A 23130-nucleotide genomic window follows, 5' to 3' on the forward strand; every position below is an offset into this window, starting at 1 on the left:
ACTTTGCACTTGCGAATGTTAACAAAATGCTTTTTATGAGCAGGCAGTAAGCCTACTCTTAAAAAATGGAACTTAAACGTTTCATTTTGTTTTTTGAAACACATCCCATTTTTCTTTAAGGAAAAAGGCCTGCCTTAAAAAAAAAAGATTGCTTTATTTAAAACCAATCACAGACAGTGGGTTGCTGACTCGAGCAGGCCACCATCCCTGTGATGGCAGCAATTCCTAATGGGACGCAAATTGCAATTTACCTCATTAATATTCATGAGGTAGGTCGATTTGCGACCCACTAGGAATCAGTACTGTAAAAATAGTTATTCGGTAAGAATCACAATTTGGAATTTGCAGTTCCTAATATTGATACATCTGGTCCCATGTTCCTAAATTCTAACCCTCTTCCTCAATTCAAATTGCGCATCTTCATGGTTGGAAGCAAAAGGCACCTGCATCTCAAAAAGTAAGTTTGCAATTTTGTAAGCCTGGTTACATTTATGGGACTGCCCACATAGCTGGCTGCCAATGGCCACTGTGTCACCCTGAACATAACAGTTCACTAGAAAGGTGTCAAGCGTTTCCTTATAAGTTCCCTGTTAGCTTGGAAACATTTTCATTGATTTTAATTTATATAAAGCTTGTATATATTTATGGGACACCCCAGACTCCCCGATGTTAAACCCAATGATCACGTCTTTCTGCTGATGTGCGTTTGTGTAGTTCTTCTCCTCTCATACTGATTTCTAGTCATGTCCGGCATTATGATGCACTACGCTTTCCTCCACTCATTGCCTAATCTTGAGGTACTGCATCTCATCCATTCTTGTGGTAATCCTCCAGCTTTGATTGCTCCAGGGTTTTCAAGACTTCTAGGGGTCTATTCGTGAACTGCATTTCATGGTATATTTAGCAATAGTACTACTAATGTACTACAAAATGCTGTTAATAAACCTACATGTGGAGGTCTCCACCACTGCTTCCCCTATCTTTTGTGTGCAGAGATGTCCGCCCCAAGTGCATTAGGTTCATAGGAGAGTTGCTGGAAATTGGGGAATACTTATGACTAGAGTAGGGTTAAGGGAGTAGTAAGGGTGGGTATAGAGAGGTTTGGGGGAGTGCATATAGAAGGACCAACATCTAACCATGAAAGAGTATGCTATTCACGAACTTTCCTTCTATAGTTACTGCAGCCAAAAGGGAGCCAGAAGTTTATAAATGTAGAGCATTAGTAAGCCCAGCACCACTCATGGTCAAGCACTGGTATGGTAACAACCTCCAGTAGAAAATAATGGAGGTAGGGAGTTAAAACAACACTCCGAAGTAACTAATATTAACATAATCTCTAGGGTATTGTTCAATCCAATCCTTGCCTTTTGATAATGACAGTCAGCCATCACCCAACTAATAAACTGTTCTCCCATCCCCATCTCCCTCAGGGGTCACAAGTACAGCCCAGGTCTACCCTACAGAACACTTTATTCACATCAAGGGAGATTAGGTATACTTTTATTTTACCCCTGCTCCTGGTATCCATAAGGTGATGTGCTTTATTCATATTATCGCTTATTTGTCTTTAATAAACCCTGCCTGCTTTGAATGTAGTAGGTCTTTCATGACTAACCATAGGCATGATGCTGCTGCTTAACCCGGATTTTAGCATCCAGAATAAGCAATGAGATTGGCCTATATGACCCCCAGGTATCATTAGGTTTTCCAGGCTAAAGTATGATGCATATTGTGGTCTCTGACATTGTGAGGTGACCCTTTTCCTTCTACGTGTATTTCATGGAATGTTTTCAAGCTTCATTGACATGAATTGGGCGCTGATTCTTTCAGAATATTGTTGTATATTGATCTGTCTCTGGTACCTTGGATCGGGTCAGGAATCTAAAAGATTTTTAGGAATATCCTTAGTAGTTAACTCAATTTATTTTTATCAAAGACAGCCTAACTAGAAAAGCTAAGCAGATGTGGTAAATTATTTTAGCACTTCTTGATATCAGTGTACTCTTTCCTGTATACGTTTTTGTAGTACATCTGGAAGCAGTTTGCTTTATCTTCCTCTGAAGTACGCATTTCTGTTTTTTCAGTTTCTGATTTCTGGAATGTTGCTAAGTGTTTGTTTCACTCTTAGCAGGTTTGTTAAATAACGATCGTTTGTTTCCCTGTTTATTATATCCTTTATCCGGGTGAGTGATGATTTAATCTGCTCTATCCATCTCTAAGGTTCTTATTTTCTCCCCGATTGTTATTACTTTTTTTCCCCAAATCATTGTTATAATGTCTGTTTATGGGTGTCTTCTGCACTTTTTAATTCGTGTATCAACTTTATCAAAAGGATCTTTCTCGTTCTTTTTAGGTGTGCTGCTCCATTCACCTCTTCCTTTCATTTGGTCCATAACCAGAAAATTACATTTGAGGTGTATTAAAATCCACACTCAGACCACCTTCTTTTCTACAGGGGAAAAGTATTGGAGGGGGTAGCTTTTTGATTTGAAGTGCTTCAGTTCTAATTTCAACAGGCGCGTCTCTTGTATGAGTCTGATATCTACATTCATAATGGTTAGTAAAATAACCTTTTGTTTGGATGGTAAATTAGACCATGGATATTACAAGATGCTGGTAGCATCAATGGAAGGAAATGCTATGACTTCTTAGCACCAGTGTCCTTCTGCGGGGTTGCGGTTGCTCTGCCAGTCCATTGGTGTCATCTATGGTGGCTCCTGCCCGAGTGTGACAGGCCAGGAAGTTTCACCCTTGCCAGGAAAAAAATAGGATCTATCTTTAGTATTCAGTCAGCCCATTTACACCACTGAGCAGGTTTCCCCTGAGTTCCTCCTTTTGGCTGCCTCTGACAGCAGTGGCTCCACTGACCTGTTTTCACAAACAACATATAGAAAGAGACCTTTATCATGGACCTCACAATGTATGGATATGTAAAAAAAAAAAATATATTCACTTGGAAACAGGAATAAGCTTAACCTCCCTTGGCTAGTAAAATATGTACAAGGAAATTATTTGGTACAGTATACAGAAACCATTTGTCTGGTCATTGCATCAATATAGGAAATCCATAGTTCTTAATTCATTGTGTAGGTGCTCCAACCAAAGTGGCACAGTGAACAGTTTTGAGCCGTGGTCAACCGCTGTCAATGAGACCACTGTTTTAATTGACTGCATTTGACCACAACTCCACATAGTAACGTCCCAATCCTTTGACTATATTTCAACACTGGTTGTTAGATTTAGTCTTTTGTGTTCAGCTATCCCGGCACCTCCTCACTGCCTAAATTCAGCCATTGTGCTTATTCAGTTGCTACCATTTTGGTCGTGAAGATGGCCCTGTAACAAATTATCTTGGGGTTGAAACAATTGACTATATCACTAGTGGACTGATATTGATGGAAATAATGTACACATTTTACTCTAACTTTCAGTCTTGTTGTTGAAGTTGTATCAAATACCAGCACCGACAGTATGTATTGCAAATAGCACTTGCGCACCTTTCTAATGTCATTGTTCGCAGTGCTTCTTTTGTTGGAGCACCTACAACATGAATTAATAATAACTATGGATATTGATTGACTAGACAATACATTTTGCCAGCATAGTGTACCAAATAAATTATTTGTACATATTTTACTAGCCAAGGAATGTTAGTCTTATTCCTCTTGCTAAGGCAATCATTGTTTTTGCATATTGATAAACTACTCAGGATCACAGGGTTGCCCATAAGTTTAACAATGTATGGAGCCACTCCTCTTTGGCATATGGGTAGGCATTCTGGCCCTTTGAGAGCAGAAAGAAGGGTGAAGGGGCCGTTGAGCCTGTTGATCATTGCTATGACCTTCCAATGGATCTGTGTGAGTACGCTGGATGCCCAGAGGGTCTTCCTTCTCACACTACATGGCTGCCTTCTGCCCAATTACTTGGGTTCACTGGCCTCCCTAGACCTGCTTCTATCAGGGGCTCAGCTAGACCATTCAGCCCAACATTTCTTCCTGGTAATAGCTTGAGCCAGTGGCAGCCCCGGTGCCAATTCCTGCATTGTCCTTTGGGCCTAAATCCAAACAGGGAAAGAGGTTGAGCAGGCGGATGTAGCAGCTTCTAGTGAAAGGATGTGTGTGTATGCAGCTGGTTTGTTCCATATTTAAGGAAGGGGGATTATGTAGTGACATGATGTGTCTGTACATGCATGGGCTGAGTGGGAATGCTGTATAAAAATGTTGTATTTGGAAGGAAGAGTCTTCATACTGGAGTCTGCAGCCATTCAGTATGAGGTAAGTTCTTGATTCCAGGTTGGGCCCTTAGGTTACAGTCATAGCAGGGAGGCTCTGCTAGGGATCCATTCTACCTCCAACTCTAATCAACTCCCAGACTTCACCAAGCACACAGACAGCAACAATCCATGCATCATCACATTCTCACAGCATCCACACTCTGCATTCTGCAGCATGCCAATGCACTCCATACATACACAATCACACTCCGTGCCTACATCACCCACTTTACTTACACAAAGGACAAACCAGGCATGCCACATCACTACATCATCCTGTTTTATTTCACACAGGACAAACGTCAAACCAATGCACCAAAGACACAGAGGCAACAAGACAAAGTCACATACTTTGTTTATCTGCCACAAGCAACGCATGCATGCCCACAAGGAAGATACACAACATCACACTCCCTTGCATTCTCACAAAGTGCAGCCCAGCACTCAGACACACCCATCAGCCAGTCATACTAGCTGGCCAAAGCAACATGACCAAGAACCAGATGGAATAAAATGTCTAAATCTGTACCCCGGACCACACCCTCTGAAAACTGCACAAACAGCAGTTGTAATGTCTCCCAAACATGATGACAGACTCCCATACCCACAGACTGAAACTTCTGAACCACAACATTCAAACGCTGGTTAGACTTCAGTACAAGCATTCACAGGCACAAACTAGACAATCGCCAATGTATTCTGCCTCTAGTACCACACCCTCTGGAAGCTGCACAAACATTAGATGGAACACCTCCCCCACGCTATCATTACAGCCTCCGGTAGGCACAGACTGCAAAATACAAAAACACAACATTCAATCAAAGGCTAGACTGAAATACATGCAATTACACGCTTAAAAAAAGACAATCGCCAATGCACACTGCCACTAATACCATTCATTTGTCTAATTCTCCTATTTATGCAAATGATGACTAGTCCCAGAGCATATACAGGTGAAACAAATACAATAGAAAAAAAGATACAATATACCTCACACTGATGTACTTTGCCTTCAGTACCATGCACCCTTCAACTCCTCCCATTTGTAAAAATTACGACTGGTCAAAAGCATATATTGCTGAAACAAATACAATAGAAAACAAAGACACATTATAACAAACTGGTGTACTCTGCCTCCAGTACCACGTACCAGTCAAAATGTCCCATTCCTACACACTGACAACTAGCCCCAGAGCATACACAAATGAAACGTGTGGTTTCAGACTGCAACACACTACTCTGCCCCACGTTTCATCTCTTGACAAGGTACTACTCTTTCTCACTTTTGCACACCTCCTCGTATTTCCCCAACATCCCTATGTAACTTAATTCCGTACACCACTGGGTCAGTTCTCATGTATCCTTATGTGACAGTGGTGTGCAAACATGGTGAGAAGTAGTAGTCTGAGTATTGCCCAACGCATTCTCAGCCATCAGGGTACTACTACACGTGCAGAATTTCACAACACCAGCAACTGAGGAACTGTTTTTCCCCAATTGCACAACAAACTCCAACTGCCCCATAAGCACATGTTGAAACAGGTTGCTCCCCTTCCCAGTTGTTGCACACAAGAATCCACACAGTCACTACGTGATTCCAAAACAGACAGTTGGGAACTAAATACCATTTTCCCAGTCTGACACCTAGACTCCACTTATAGTTCACAACACACATTGTAAGTCCAACTCAGATGTAGAAGGTTACTTTCAACCTCCCCTAAACTTCATTGCTGCCATACATTTATGGTTTAAATCTCTTATGCACTGTTTCCGCATTATAAAATTAATAACACCCACCTACAACCACAGACCTTGTGGGGAACAGATAACATAAGGAAATGGGGGGGGTGGGAGGCGAAATGAGGGATGCTTACATTTTTCACTAAAGGGACCTCGTATGATGTATCGAATCAAGTCATGCAGGGTATGAGAGGCAGACCTAGATCTCAATTGTCAGTCTAATTGCGGGTGACTTGGGCGGGGTCTGTCAGGTGTAAAATGCGCAGGTAGGAAGGGCAGGTTAGTTCCCTAAACTCACCCGACAGGTACTTTATACATGGTCCCCAGGTTTTTTTGGAGAGGGGCAACGGGCCAGTTACTGCAGCTGTTAGCTTTTCCATGCCCATAAGGGCCCACAGCCTGTGTTTCCAGTCGGTGTGTGGGGGAATGGTTGTGGTACCCCAGTGGGAGAGCAAGAGCAATTTAGCAGCCCCCAACGCCAAGGTAACTGTTCTTCCCTTCGGTGTACGGAGTGGGTATGTTTGAGGGTTGGGAAGGCCGAGCAATACGTAACTTGGGAAGCACGGGATAGCAGTGTTATTCATGCCATCTGTGGCATCGAGGACGGAGTGCCAAAAGGAGGCTATCCCTGGGCATTGCCATAATATGTGAGTAAGTGTACCTCTTTGTCCACATCGGCGCCAACATTCGTCGTCGCCATGTGTCCTCCACTGGGCCACACGCGCTGGTGTGTAGTACATGTAGTGTGCTACCTTCAGAAACATTTCTTTGGTATTTATGGCCTGTGCTGTGACCCGTGCTCGGTGAAGGACATCCTGCCACTCCTGATCTGTAAAACTATGCTCGCATTCCTGTCCCATCTACGCCTCACTGATGTCTCGGAGAATGTGGGATTTGAGATCAGGAAGGTGCAAATGTCAGACAAAAAACGTGTATCTGTGTCTTTAGTCAATAACTATTGCTCAAATCTCGTAAGAGGTCGGCCGGCATGTGGACCTATCTTGTCGAGGTCACCCAATGGCGGACAGCCACATATTGCCAATATGCAGAGGAACGGAAGACCGTATCCCTCTTGGACTGTGGAGAAGTCCATTACGCCATCCCTATCAGAGAGATCGCCGATCCACTTGCAATTTGCTTCCTGCCAGGACAGGAAGTCAGGCTCGCCAAGGGCGGGAGGAAAGTCTAGCTTGCCGATGATTGGCATTTGCGGGGATACCGGTGTGGAGAGTCCCTTTGTAACCTGTACCCTGTCCCATGCGTTCAGAGTGGCCCCTTAAAATCAGTGAAACATACAACCCGCTGCCATACATTTAGCAGAGCACGTGCTTCAAATACTGCTCACAGGACACCCTTCCGAAAAAAATCGAAGGCCCAGATTTAAGAAAAGTGGTGCTTCACGCACCTCCTGCCCCCCCCCTAAAGCCAACATGTGTGCCCCGTATTTAAGATATTGTGCACTATGGCGGTATTAGGAACAATAGTGTCAAAATTTGATGGTATTGTGGCGCTTTGCTCCACTAGCGTCACAAATTCCGATGCTAATGAAGCAAAATGTAAGTAGGCTCATTAATTCCAATGGGCGCTAAAAATGACACAAAAAATGGCACAAAGAAATCTTATAGATTTCATTGCGCCATTTTTGCAGGCCTCTTTGTGCCAGAACACCCCCTTTGCATACATTATGGATGGCGCAAGCATAATGTGACGCAAAGTGGTGCAATGCATGCATTGTGCCACTTTGTAGATATGGTACAGCGATTTTGTCCTAGTTGGGCCACCTTAGCATAAAAAATGACTCTAATGTGGCGCAAGGAGGTGCTAGGCCCTCTTAAATATGAGCCTACGTGTCCAAAAAGTGTAAAGATAAACATACACCTCAAACAAAAACAAAACATTAAAAAACATTACTTTCCGCCTGTAGCACAAATATCCCTGTATAGACATGTGTTAACTTTGTAAAAAGCTTGAAAGCTTAGGCGAGAACCTTTTAGATAAATGTTTCTAATACTGATGTTATACTCATCAAACAGTACCAAAAGACAAAGAGACATAAGAATGACTTTTTAACAATATTAAATGCATCACATAATATAACACACCAACATTTAGGGGAATAGCTTTGGGAGTGGTGTTTGGCGTGTTATAACTCCCTAATAAATGTAGTATGTAGTGAACAGGTGCTTTCAGTTGGATACCTTGAGGTGTCTGTCGGATTTCACCTAGGATTTTCACTTGCACATACAGAATAAAACACACACATGCACGCACACACACACACTCTCCTCTCTGTTTTGAAGTTCTTAAAAATGTTGGTTATTTTACAAAATATTTTGTTTTAAGTACCACTTACAAACCTCACTGGTCTCCTTTCCACTGCCCCATAAACTCCTAGGATGCCCATCTTCTCAGATAATTTATGTTAACAAGATATGCCAGTGCGGTTGCTGGGAAATGTGAGCTCCCCTCCCACCCCCCTCAGTCTTATTGTCCAAGCCACACCCCTGCCAGCATTGTTTTCCCCATTGACTCACACATGCATCTCAAGGAGGTGGGCAAACTTAATGATGAAAAAAGCCTTAAAGTAAATTTTTTGAAGGCATTCTTATGGTGGGGAGGTTCTGGGAAGACCGTATTCAGTGTTCCCCTGTATCAGATGTCTTAGGACCTTATGAACGGTGCCCTTCAGACCAACATTCTAAAAAGTAGGACTTGAGATTTGTCAGAATTGTCAAACCATGTTCTACTCAGTTCTTAGCAAATGAACTGATATGAAGCGCAATTAACTCCATGATGAGATCATCCTCACTACAATTCAGCCATCAGCCCAGACCTCCATAGTGACTGTCACTCTCATTGAGGATGAGGCAGATTATCTGCATCTGCTCCACTCAATAAGGAGGCCATCTCTTGGATACTATCGGAAAGAAAGGCGTACATAGCCTTATCCTTTATTCTCTGCCATATCAATCCATTTATATATGTTGGTGGAATGCAACAGAAGATTTGCCTCCAGGATAACTCGCTTAGTCTCTATAGGATAAGTCTGGTTGTTCCAAGCAGTCGTGAATGAATCAAGCACAATGATATGGTATACTAGGACCTTGACCATGTAGACAGACTGGACAGAGGTAGAAATTTTGGGGTGAATATGCACATCTCAGTCTAGCATAGATGTTTTTATTTATTTTTGGAAACCCTAAAATAGTGGTAGTCCTTTCCTTTGATGAGAAATAGATGATTCATACATTTACCTAGGAACAGCTAACCAAATTTGATTGGTGCCTATATGGTCAAATCTTTGGCTTTCACTTAATCCAAACTTGCTTTCCAATGTTTCAAGCGTTCTTCTGCCTCCGCTTTCAAGGGTGGTTCCAAGCCCCAAAAATAGTTTTAGGGGTTCGTCAACCAGAGGCATCACCAGGTAAGATCTGGCACTCAGGGAAAAAAACACAAAGGAACTTTTAAGACAGCATACATTGCACAAAAGCGATAAGCCTCATCTGAACAAAGAAAAAAATAGAACTGATGGAGGTCAGATATCATCTTTGTAAAAACATCTTTAAAGTTGTATCTGGTTGGTATCACAAATTATTTGATTCTGGTTAAGAATTTCAATGATCCAGTGCCTCTTTTGTTGTGTATGGTGTCATGAAAAAGAGGGTTATGTGGACTCCGGGGTTCGCCTGTAGGGCTGGTCACCATAGAATCTGCATTAAAAAGCCAGGAATGGTATGGAAAACTGGCTATGGAGGCTAGGGCAGCAGGATCACCACTAGTGAAGGTCAAGTGGGGGAATCCCAGGTCATGAATGGTAGCTGGGCTTTATAAGCAGCCTCCTTCCCTAAGGATGGAGTTTGACAACTTTCTGTGTTTTATTGACTCTTTCACTATTGCTTCAGTTTGTGTAGCATTATTGTGTCTCTCATATTTGTGGTTTTGTTCTCGTAGTGGGTTTGCTGACTTTCTTGCCTGAACTCTTAACTTGCCCCCCTTGGAATTCGATTTGGTATTGTTAATCCTGCCCACCCCGATATACCGCCGTAAAAAAAATTGGTGTCCAGAGATTTTAATTTTTGATTTGTGTTTTTGGATCATTAGAGAAGTCATTTAACTTGGGTAGACATTGCCAAATCGGGACATATTTTTCTGGACGACATTTTTGAAAACGGTGGATGTGTTGCAGTGATGATGTAATATTTCAGGAACCATGAGACCTATATACTTTATTTTTGTGTCAAAACATAGGTTTTCAGGATCAAATAGTCTTATAGAGACAGAAAATAACTCCTCAAAGCAACCATTCTGCCACTTTCCAAAATGGCAGCTATGACAGAGGAAGAAAAGACATATATAGAAATAAAACAAATAATAATGGATTTTAATCCTTTTATGTACACACTACACAATATTTATGATCGGAATGTGAAAAAAATAATGTTCTTCACTCCTGTTCTGGACACATTTTCATAGTTCACATTAATTGTGCAAGAACATGTATTTGTTAGTTATGTTGGTAAAGGCTTTAGAAATTATGAAGATTTTAGCACTCCATTAATATCTTCCCAACCAAATTCACACAGATCTTTCTCTACATATGCATGATCCAAAACATTTACACATCTTCTGATCAAGTAGAACACCCATTTAATGTGTCCGCACACAGACTATAATGTCTGTGGTAGGTCACTTAGCGGGACTGATCTCTTGAACTCACTGTACCGAATATCGGAAAATATGTGACAGTCAGAACTCATTGTCCACACATGCACAAGGTATTTTTCTTTGACTTTAAAGTTTCATTCTTCTTCCGTCCCAACAAATCCTTTTAGAAACTTCACAGGTTTAGCATTAAAGCTCCAAGCCTAGTTTCAATTTTGCTCATGGTGTTATCACCCATAAGAATTTGTGCCTTGATAAGAACACTGGGCATCTCTGGGTCAAGTTTCTTGTAAAGAATATGAACCGGGATTAAGTGTCTTTTCTTGCCTGTTCCATAATGTATCCATAACTCTGACAATCCTTGACTTATGAACATTGCAACAAAGCTAAGTAGCACAATAATAACATCTGTGTCATTTGACAGTACAATGACTCAATTGGAACCATTTCGAACAGCCCACTGAACATGTGGCACAACCCAAGGTCAGCTTCCTCCAATTTGCTGTTACGTTCTTGAACAATATGGCCTGTAACTTTTGAATATCTCTCTGCAGGCACCAACTCCTCATTGACAATCATTGCACTTGGAATAATTGGAAATTCAGTGTTCACTGAAGCAGCAGCAAAGTTTTGTCGAGTTTTCATCTCCCAGTTCATCTTGTTTGATTTTGATGACCAGAATTTATCAAGCTGCACAGGTATAGGTGTTGAATTTGTGATGCAGGCAAGGTCAATTGTTCCACTTGTAGACATGTGTCATATTATCTCACATGTTTTGACAAATAGTTCAAGATAACTGTCAAAGACAATGTGCAGTTCTTGCAAGGTGCACACTGACTTTGATATCTGTAGAATAGCCTGAATGACCTAGTTTTGTATGTATGAAATGTTAACCATTCACAATTGTGACATATAGTTCTCAACAGCAGCAGTTATCAATGAGGACACCTTTTTTAACTGAAATTCTTCAGGTGAAAGTTTTTCTTTTGCACTCTTTTATGACTTTGTACTTCACTGGTTTGGTTGCAGCATCTCCATCAAATGATATTTGTTGGAATAAGATCATGCGACAGAATGTCCTTGATAAATTCACCCCTTTTGCTACATCTATATATCTATGTGCTGTGAAAGTTGTTTTTTTGTAACCTGTTTTGTAGTGGCTGGTTGGGCAAAACTCTTACTATGGCAATTAAAGCGTAGAAGTTAAGCTTTAGTGATTATCTCAAACAGCTTTTTCTCTTTCAAAACAAATCTCTCCTGCTTCAGTTCTGCGTATAGTTTTGATCCATGTTCCAGAACATCTAGTAGACGTGTCTTTATATCGTTATCCACTTATTTTTCGGTCACAAAGTTGTGTAGTCGCACAGGCTCAGTCATATCATAGGGGTTTCCTTGCTGCTGTATGTAATGAAGAAGGCTGTCAACATGTTTATTAAAATGTTTCCCTCTCGTTCCCACAAGTTTGTGGTGAGGAACCGTTTCACAATGGTCTATCTTCACAATAAACTAGTTGCCACTGAGAAACATATTCACTTTTACATGTCTGACCAACAATTCCCTTGGAGCTTTTCTGTGATCTCTGGTTTGTCTGTTCTGGTTTCATGTCTGGAGCTGCAGCATTGAACCTGCCCTCTCTGTCTTCCACCACAAAATGCCTTTGAATGACTTTTATGTATAGTTATGGTTTTTCCCTCTCTAGCTTCTTCACTCTTTCCAAATACCTGAATCCACATCAAAGGTAGTTTATGCAATTGAATTTGCAAAACACAGCAATCAGTGCCTCCACAGTCTTCACGTCCAGCTCTCAATCACCTTCCCGAATAGTATGTGCAAAGTTTTTCACTAGAGCTACATTTCCCAGTATTTGCAAAGTTCAGATTTTTCTTCACATTCCTTGACAAACTCTACGAACATGGTTTTCTGATTTTGAACTGAGTGTATTGAACATTGCCTGGCTTTACATTATGTCTTTTGAATGAAGTGCACCCTGCACCTTGTTCACTTCTGAGATAAGATATGCAAAACGTAATTTGTCATTCTTGTTCCAGAAAGCATTCCAACACAATGGCCCTCATTACAACCTTGGCGGGCGGCAGAGGCCACCTGCCAAGGTTGAACCGCCGGGCGGCTGCCAATGCGGTCACATTCCCGCGGGGTCTATTATGAGATCCCAAACTTCCTCCAAAACAGCCCTGGCGGTCAAAGACCGCCAGGGTTGTAATGACCCCCAATGTTTCTAAAGCCTGTTTCTAAGTTTTGCTTCCATAGATTTCAGCCTCAATAAGTGCATTGTCTATGCCACATCCACTAAGATAACTTCCAGCACACCGCAACACAACTTTTATCATGTGGAAAACACCCATAATTGGATAAAGATCATCAAATTCTACTGGATTGCTTATAAAAATGTCAGTTACGATACAGAAAACACCTTCATCGCAGAAAATTGGCAGGATACGCTGGTCTTCAAGTGGAGCACACACATTTTTGCAACGTTTTAGAGCTCTGTATACTGTTGCGTAGTTTGTGACTGGAGATAGTATTACTGGTAAAAACCCAACCTTCTTCAGTGGGACGGTATTCTGGGAGATCAGAGCTTGAATTCCAGCCCACAGAGGAACTGGCTTTTCTTCATCCTTCAGTCCGCACCGAATAAGCAATATGACGAATTCAGTTAAATCAGCTTTGCTGACCCCTGCATCAGGTAGAAGATCCATGTCCTCAGCCACTTTGAAACTTTCTAGTAGATTGGGACGTGTTGATGGCATGCAGTGATTTTGCACATGTTGGCAAGACAGTTAGTTTATACGTTTGAAGCTTTGTTTGTTTAGGCCTATAGCTGACACAGGATGTTTTCCAGCAGTTACTTCATTGGTACAGTCTTGAAAACGCACTATGGCGGTATCATGTGTGCTGGATGTTCCAGAAAAAGAAGAGCTGTCTTCAAAATCTAAATTATCAAGAGCAGCAATTGTAAATCCTTCCCTGGTAAAGTGACTTGGACATGGTGTGCTGTTGGATTAAAAAACTTTTACAGAATGAGCTGCTAACAAGTTCCTACTCCATACTAAGTCATTATATCTTGTTGATGCATCAATCCTATTCACTGAAGTGATTAGCTCTACTTTCGCATGTGTCATAGATTGTGTGGGCAGTCATCATGTGTAGCAGAGTTTTCTTTTTGCCGTAATGTAATTAATAAAACATGATTTGGAAAAGACAGTACATTTGCACGGCCTAAGCCTGTTGGTTCATGTGATTGTCTTCCACTCCTTTGCTTATCTCTTCAAAGCCATCATCAGTGTTGTTGGCTTCTGTTCCGAACTCAAAAACCTTAGTTTGTAACAGTTTTGCTTTGCTGATATTAAACAATGATTGTTGAAAATGACCCTTTTTGCAGGGTCATCCCCAGTCTTTTTGCCTCCTTCCTCCTATTTTTCCTGACCTGTTTTTGTTGGCTTTAGGACTCTGAGCACTTTACCACTGCTTACCACTGCTAACCAGTGCTAAAGTGCATATGCTGTCTGTGTAAAGTGTACTGTTGATTGGTTTATCCATGACTGGCATATTTGATTTACTGGTAAGTCCCTAGTAAAGTGCACTAGAGGTGCCCAGGGCCTGTAAATCAAATACTACTAGTGGGCCTGCAGCACTGGTTGTGCCACCCACATTAGTAGCCCTGTAAACGTGGCTCAGACCTGCCACTGCAGTTTCTGCAGTTTTAAACTGACAATTCGACTTGGCAAGTGTACCCACTTGCCAGGCCTAAACCTTCCCTTTTACTACATATAAGGCACCCCTAAGGTATGCCCTAGGTAGCCCCATGGGCAAGGTGCAGTGTATGTTTAATATGTTTAAGGCATGACATATACTAGTGTGTTTTATATGTCCTAACAGTGAAATACTGCCAAATTCGATTTTCACTGTGTAAGGCATATCTCTCTCATAGGTTAACATGGGGGCTGCCTTTAAATATCCTTAAAGCGCAGATTCTCTCTGAGAGCAGATACAAATGTGGAGCTTAGGGTCTCTGAACTCACAGTTTAAAAATAAATATTTTAGTGAAGTTGGTTTTTAAATTGTCTGTTTGAAAATGCCACTTTTAGAAAGTAGGCATTTTCTTGCTTATACCGTTCTGTGACTCTGCCTGTTTGTGGATTGTCTGTCTGGGTCAGTTTGACAGTTGGGCTGTTTTGCACCTCTCTAGACACTGACACAAAAGGGGGCGGGGTGTAGCCTGCATATCCTGATGAGCCATCTGAGCTAGAGAGCAGGGAGGAGTGGTCATTCACGCCTGAAAGGACTGTGCCTTCCCTCACACAATGCAGTCTCCAACCCCCTGGTGTGCGTCTGGGGCCTGGCCTGGACAAGGAAGGATCTTGCAAACACTTGAGACTTTGCTTTGAAGTTTGCCAACTTCAAAAGCAGAACTGGGTATAAGAAGAAGACCCAAAACCCCAGACTTTTAGAATTTTTCTGGAATCAATAGGAACCTCTGCAAGGAGGAGAGCTGAACAGCTGAAGGAGGAGTACTGTCCCTTTGCTGTGCTGCTTTGCTGGACTGGCCTGCAGTTGCTGATTCTGCCTGAAAAGAGTGCAAAGGGTGAACTTTGCTGTGTGTCCTGCTTGAGAAAATTCTCTAAGGGCTTGAAGTAGAGCTTGCCTCCTGTTGGATGTCTCAGGGACACCAAAAACTTCAGTTTCCTCGACCTGCAGCACTGGGAACTGTGTGTTTTGTGCTGTTCAAGAGGAGAAACCACTGTGATGCAGACAACAACCCAGCTGGCCTGCTCTGTGACCTGCCGATGCCACACAGAGTCACATTGTTCCGCTTCAAACCGTGACCTTGGTCTCCCCGACGTCATCATTGGATGACTTCACCGAGCCGCTGTTCGCACTGCGACCTGTGGGCCCCGCACTCAGGTATCGCCTGCTCACACCGCAGCCTGGGCTTCCCCGATGATGCCGCTGCCTGCACGATGGTCTGTGGACACCGCTCCTGAGGTAGACAAAGCACTGTCCCATCCTGCACCGCAGCCCTGGTCCACCGTCGCCAGCACCATTGACTCCTGTGTCGTCACCAGGCACCATGCCTGCACCGTGGCCTATGGACACCGCTCGTCAGGGTCACGAAGCACCGTCCCGCACCGCTGGCTTGGGCCTACTGACGACTGCGCTTCAGCAACGGCAACAACGAAGACACCATGACCTGTGGACACCGCACGTCTCACCGCCCCGCTTCACACCTCAGCCCTGGTCTCACCGATGCCACTGGACGATGTCACCAAGCCGCTGCCTGCACCGTGACCTGTGGGCACCACACGTCGCATCGTCCCGCTTAGCACCACAGCCCCGACGCCATCCACGCCGGCGTACCTGACTTCACCAGCCTGGAGTTCGATCTGCAACGCATGTGACCTCAAGGGCCCGACAGCTCACGCATCGACTCCGGAACCAACGCCGCTCTCCGGCGCTCACTGCAAAGATCACGGCACCCTGCAAATCCAAGATACTGTTTGCGGGTCTTCCCGACACTGTAGCTGGCCCACAACACCGCTGCCAGCCTGAACTGTGGATTTTGCTGATCACAACGCCGTGATAGCCCCAGGTGGAGCTATCGAATTCAAGGAACTGCTTTTTTGAGTAAATCTTGCAGAATTCATATTTTTATTACTGTATGTTGGATTTTTATCGTATTTGGTCTTGTTTATATAGATAAATATTGGCTATTCTTCTAAAACTGGTGTGGTGTCCATTTGTAGTGTTTTCACTTATTACTGTGTGTTATGTGCAAATGCTTTACACATTGCTCCTGAGATAAGCCTAGCTGCTTTTTGTGTCAAGCTACCAAGGGGGTGAGCAGGAGTTATCTGAGCGGGTATCTCTCTTATCCTGACTAGAGTGAGGGTCCCTACTTGGATAGGGTGCAAACCGACTGGCAACTAGAGACCCCATTTATAACATAGGTGGCAGCGGTGGGATAGGACTTGCCTTTGCACTTGACCCACAGTGATTGGTGTACACTACTACTATATCGCAGACCACTACATACCACATACTGTGTTTTCCTTTTTGTTCTTTGTCATCCTCCTAGAGATATTGTGATATTTTTGGACTTGGTTTGGTTGTGAGGCCTTTGCAGAAAGAAAGTCAACCTCTGGCACCTGGAGTACTGCACGTTGAGGGAGCTAAAGGTTTTCTGCAAGGAAAGGGGGCTGGCTGTGAAGAGAAGGTCCCAGAGGTGGGTCTTTAAGACAGTCCTGTTTCAGTAGGAGATGAAACACAGGGAAGCAGCCATACCAGATTATTCCGACAAGGAGGACTACTCTGATTGGGAAAGGGAACCAGAGAGAGAGGAATGGCTCCTACCTCAGGAGCAGTGGATGAGAGAGCTGGATGAACAGCTCGAGAGAGCTGAGGCTAAGAGAGCCTTAGCCAAGGAAAAATTTATTGGCAGCTCAAGCTGAGCTGTGAAGAGCTGAAGCTGGAAGCCATGAGGGCTGAGTGCAGTTCAGATGGTGGCAAAAAAATCTTGTATCCAGTGCATATGAAGAAGTGCACATGCCCAGAGACTGAGTGCCCTACTTGAAGGAGGGGGTTAACACACACAGGAGGTTCAGGGGTATGAGGTAGCTTCAGTGATGAACAGGGTCCCTGAGGTGGCTTAAAGAACTGGCATGGAGAGTCATATTCCTAGTGACGGGAGGGACACTCTACTGACTCTAGGTGAGAGTGACAGGGAGAGGGGTTCCCTCAGGTAGAAGTCCTGGTTATGGAGACATCCCAGAAGAGTGTGGGTTGAGTATCAGGGACAGTCAGGTATTGTCTCACCAGTCTCAGGAGGGTGATGTGGGGTGCTTTTTCAAGGCTGAGTCACTGGATGTTGGGTGAAGGGTAGTTTGGTTAATTCATGTGAGGGGCTGAGTGATGCAATTGCTGGAGAGCATATGTCTAGTCCTGATTTTCCAGAGCTACGCCAACCCCAGGTGGAGTTAGTTCTCTGACCCCTGGGAACTTACACTGGAGACAGACCTCTGAGTGAATACCAGAGAGTCTGAAGAGGCATGTGGGGTGCTCCTTAGGGGAGTGGTCTATGTATTTCCCAACCAGGTGAGGTGGGAAAGGATTGTAGTGTCCCAGGTAGGTCTCAGTGTAGTGGGATGGGTGAGGGATCCCATGTCCACTCTCTGAGGAGAGGGAATGGGGTTGGGCGGAGGCCCAGGGTGCCCGAGATCCAGTCCCAGGTCCTGGAAGGTTCCATGAGGGAACGCCAGGAGGGGAGCATAGCCTGTGCCGTAGGGCCATCTGCTGAGGGAGACCCCACAGTGTCAAGAGAATTTGGGGGGTGTGGGGGGGCAGCTGTAGCCAGTGTCCCACCAGTTCTGGTGTCTGGCAGTACCACTCCTAGTGAGGGGGTGCAGAAGTCCAGACAGAGGATTGAGAGGGGGTTGCAGACCCCAGTGGAGAACCTGGAGGGTCAGGGGTTAGCTCTAAGGTCAGAGCACCTCAGGAATGACCTTGGTGGGACCATTTCTGGGTTGTGGGGGGGATACCAGACTGCCAGATGGGCAGAGGTCAGGAGACCTGCACCAGCCTTACTCTTGTGTGGCCCTTGGGGAAGGGGTTTCCCTTGTGGGGGATAGGTGTGCCCCCCAGGAAGTCCTGGTGCGCCAGGCAATGTTTCAACCGCAGGGTGGTGACTCTGGGTTGGATGATCAGGATCAGGGGGTAAACTCTGACCTGATGGGGAGTAGGTGTCCTGGGTTGCCAGGCAGTGGTCCAGTCTGAGGGTACAGACCCTAGACTGGAGGATCAGGTGCAGGGGATAAACCCTGACCTGAAGGGGATGGTTTGCCCAATCCCCCCCACCCCCGGTGTGACTTTTAGGGGTACTCCCCATGGTGGGGGGTGCAGAACCCTGGGAGTAGGGGCAGGGGAGGGAGAGACTCACCCCTGACCCCAGTTCAATCTAAGGGTACAGACCCTGGATTGAAAGGCCAGGTTCATGGTATTCCCCCTGACCTGGAGGTAGGGGCTACTGCTAACAGTGCCCCTACCATGTTGTCTTCTGGGGAGGCCACGCCTAGTTGGGGGGTGCAGGATCCCAGAAGGTGGGGCAGGGGGAGGGAAGCCTCGCCCCCGGTCCAACCTGAAGGTACAGACCCCTGGTTGGAAGACCAGTTGCAGATTAACATCCCTGCACTGGTAGGAGAATTGTGCAGGACTACTTCTACAAGCACCCTGACAATTCTGGACTCTGGGGGTGCTGCTCATAGGGGGAGGGTACAGAGCCCCAGAGGGGATGACCATGGTCAGGTTGTCATCCCTAACCTGGTGGAAGGGAGAGTATTCACAGGGTGCCAGGCCCCTGGGGCTACCACTACCCACACTCCACAGTCACAGTGGTTGGAGAGAGCCTTGAGAGGCCTGGGGCCTGGCTCTCATCCCTGACAGCTGTCAGTGGCCACTGTGGCTTGCTGTCCTGGTGGACATAGTTGCCCCGGGGGAGGGCGGGCTGGAAAAGAGTCACACCCGGGGGTGGAGTGGGCAACACCACTGTGTTGGCGGGGTGGTACTATCTGGCCCCTGGGATACATCTGTGAGCAAAGTAAGGTTAGGTGTTGCACAGATGGTATCTGCAGGTGAGGAGAAAGGTTCCCCATGGGTTAGCTTTGTGGGCCCTGAGAGTATGGACAGAGGGATCCAACTGGAGTCAGGAAGGCGTAGAACTGGAACATGCCTCTGCTGTTGTAGGCCTGGGTCCCTGTTCTATCGCCCCAATCAGCGAAGTACATCAAGGTATTGATTGTTCTCCCCTGGTTTTAGGCTGGTAGGGGGTTGTTTTGGAAATGGCCCTTTCTGCAGGGTCATCCCCCAGTCTTTTTGCCTCCTTCCTCCTATTTTTTCTGACCTGTTTCTGTTGGCTTTAGGACGCTTGGGACTTACCACTGCTAACCAGTGCTAAAGTGCATTTGCTGTCTGTGTAAAGTGTACTGTTGATTGGTTTATCCATCCTTGGCATATTTGATTTACTGGTAAGTCCCTAGTAAAGTGCACTATAGGTGCCCAGGGCCTGTAAATCAAATACTACTAGTGGGCCTGCAGCACTGGTTGTGCCACCCACATTAGTAGCCCTGTAAACATGGCTCAGACCTGCCACTGCAGTGTCTGTGTGTGCAATTTTAAACTGCCAATTCGACTTGCAAACTTTCCCTTTTACGACATGTAAGGCACCCCTAACGTAGGCCCTAGGTAGCCCCATCGGCATGGTGCAGTGTATGTTTAAGGTAGGACATATACTAGTGTGTTTTATGTGTCCTAACGGTGAAATACTGCCAAATCCGGTTTTCACTCTGTAAGGCCTATCTCTCTCATAGGTTAACATGGGGACTGCCTTTAAATATCCTTAAAGCGCAGATTCCCTTTGAGAGCAGATAAAAATATGGAGTTTAGGGTCTCTGAACTCACAATTTAAAAATACATCTTTTAGTGAAGTTGGTTTTTAAATTGTCTGTTTGAAAATGCCACTTTTAGAAAGTAGGCATTTTCTTGCTTATACCGTTCTGTGGCCCTGACCCAGACAGACAATCCACAAACAAGCAGTTTGACAGTTGGGCTGTTTTGCACCTCTCTAGACAGCGACACAAAAGAGGGCGGGGTGTAGCCTGCATATCCTGATGAGCCATCTGAGCTAAAGAGCAGGGAGGAGTGGTCGTTCACACCTAAAAGGACTGTGCCTGCCCTCACACAATGCAGTCTCTGTCCCCCTGTTGTGTGTCTGGGGCCTGACATGGACAAGGAAGGATCTTGCAAACGCTTGAGACTTTGCTTTGAAGTTTGCCAACTTCGAAGGCAGAACTGGGTGTAAGAAGAAGACCCAAAACCCCAGACTTTTAGAATTTTTCTGGAATCAAGAGGAACCTCTGCAAGGAGAAGAGCTGAAGAGCTGAAAGAGGAATACTGTCCCTTTGCTGTGCTGTTTTGCTGGACTGGCCTGCAGTTGCTGCTTCTGCCTGAAAAGAGTACAAAGGGTGAACTTTGCTGTGCGTCCTGCTTGAGAAAATACTGTAAGGGCTTGGAGTAGAGCTTGACTCCTGTTGGAAGTCTCAGGGACACCAAAGACTTCAGCTTCCTCGACCTGCGGCACTGGGAACTGTGTGTTTTGTGCTGTTTAAGAGTTGAAACCACCGCAACGCCACCAGTGGCGCCGCTGGCTTGCACCGTGACCTGCTGACGCCACACGAGTCGCATTGTCCCACTTCGCACCGCAACCCTGGTCTCCCCAACGCAGTCATCGGACGACTTCACCAAGCCACTGCTCGCACCGCGACTTGTGGGCCCCGCACTCGGGCATCGCCTGCTCACACCCCAGCCTGGGCATCCCCGACGCTGCCGCTCCTGCTGACACCGGCGCCGCTGCCTGCACCATGGCCTGTGGACACCACTCGTGAGGTATACAAAGCACGTCCCGTCCCGCACTGCAGCCCCGGTCCACTGACGCCAGCACCATCGACTCCTTTGTCGTCACCAGGCATCCTGCCAGCACTATGCCCTTTGGACACCGCTTGTGAGTGTCCCGAAGCACCTTCCTGTCCCGCACTGCTGGCTTGGGCCTACTGACGACAGCGCTTCAGCAACGGCGACGCCGCTGCGTGCACCGTAACCTGTGGACTCCGCACGTCGCACCGCAGCCCTGGTCTTACAGATGCCGCTGGACGCCGTCACCGAGCTGCTGCCTGCACCGTGACCTGTGGGAACCGCATGCCACATCGTTCCGCTTCGCACCGCAACCCCAACTCCATCCATGCGGCGCACCTGACTTCATCAGCCTGAAGTTCGATCTGAAACACGTGTGACCTCAAGAGCCCAACGACTCCTGCACCGACTCAGAACCAACACCGCAACGTCAGTGACGCCGCTCTCAGGAGCTCACCGCGAGGATTACGCCCCGCAAATCCAAGGTACTGGTTGCGGGTCTTCCTGACACCTTAGCTGGCCCGCAACACCACAGCCAGCCTGAACTGTTGGTTTTGCTGATCACGACGCCGTGATATCCCCAGGTGGAGCTATCGACTTCAAGGAACTGCATTTTTGAGTAAATCTTGCAGAATTCATATTTTTATTACTGTATGTTAGATTTTTATCGTATTTGGTCTTGTTTTAGATACATAAATATTGGCTATTTTTCTAATACTAGTGTGGTGTCCGTTTGTAGTGTTTTCACTTATTACTGTGTGTTATGTGCAAATCCTTTATACATTGCTCCTGAGATAAGTGTGCCTGCTTGTGCCAAGCTACCAAGGGGGTGAGCAGGAGTTATATGAGCAGGATCGCCCATATCCTGACTAGAGTGAGGGTCCCTACTTGGACAGGGTGCAAACCGACTGCCAACTAGAGACCCCATTTCTAACAATGATGTAAAGAATGTTAAGACAACATTAGCCATTCTTTTTGAATTCCATAATTTGTGAAGCTCTGGGGCATCACAAAATGTGCCATAAAGTCAAAAATCTAAATCTTTCAGGACGTTTTTACAATGGTTCCTGATGATTTTACTGCATCCTGTGATCTTATTTTGGCAGCAAGACCATCAGGAGTCATATCAGCTCAGAACACTATAAGTGGCTCATTCTTTTTGTTAGACTGACAAAAAACAAATTCTGTCATTGTACATTCACACCAGAAAAATCTTAATTTCATTATTATAGGTCAATACAGTTCATCATTGTTGACCACTATTTCTCTGATCTCACAGAGTTTGAACCTGTAGCCAGCACTTAAGAGTGGCTTTAAAACTTAATTTGCTTTTTCAAAGGCTGGCAGTTACAGTTTTCAAAGGCTGGCAGTTACATTGCTTCTGTGAGCTCATTGTACATACATTTGAAAATATGAATGCATGCATGCAGTTCGGGTGGGAATACAAATCTGCTGCAAATACATTCACCTCACTGTTTATCAGCTACTTGGCTGAAAACTTAACCTCGGAAAAAAACTAGCTGCAGATAAAAAATTTTTGTCCTTTTAGACTTGCATCCTCTGTACATTGTTCTTTTGTCAAACCCTTTGGCCCTTGTTCTGGCTAAACCACAGATAACACATTGAAGATCCTCTGCTTTCTGATCAGTTGTTGGAGGTAGACGAGGGGTAGCCATCGATCTTCTAAGTGGATGGGCATTGGTGGTTGTCACTTTCTCAGAAGATTAGGATTCTTGTTGTGATTCACTGGTTTCTGCTATTTTTTGACAACTTTTTTCCAGGCTTTTTTCCATTGTATACGACTTGTAGCAATTGTTGTTACAATGATAAAATATTTGATCCTCTTCATCCATCAGTTTAAAAAAAAATGTTTTACTTTGTCTTGCCTTATTTCTGCAGCATCTCAAACTCTTTTCTGTCCAGCCGCAGTTGATGTTCACTTTTCTTTTGGATTAGTTTGGCATATGACACATTTTTCT

The 23130-nt window shown here is 45.0% G+C and overlaps 1 protein-coding gene across 1 annotated transcript in view; it reads right to left on the reverse strand.

Moving 5' to 3' along the window:
• BOK (BCL2 family apoptosis regulator BOK) overlaps positions 1–23130 on the reverse strand; it is a 157841-nt gene that overhangs the window by 59186 nt on the left and 75525 nt on the right. The window lies entirely within an intron of this gene.

Source organism: Pleurodeles waltl, chromosome 11 (genome assembly GCF_031143425.1).
Source record: "Pleurodeles waltl isolate 20211129_DDA chromosome 11, aPleWal1.hap1.20221129, whole genome shotgun sequence".
NCBI classification, from domain to species: Eukaryota; Metazoa; Chordata; class Amphibia; order Caudata; family Salamandridae; genus Pleurodeles; species Pleurodeles waltl.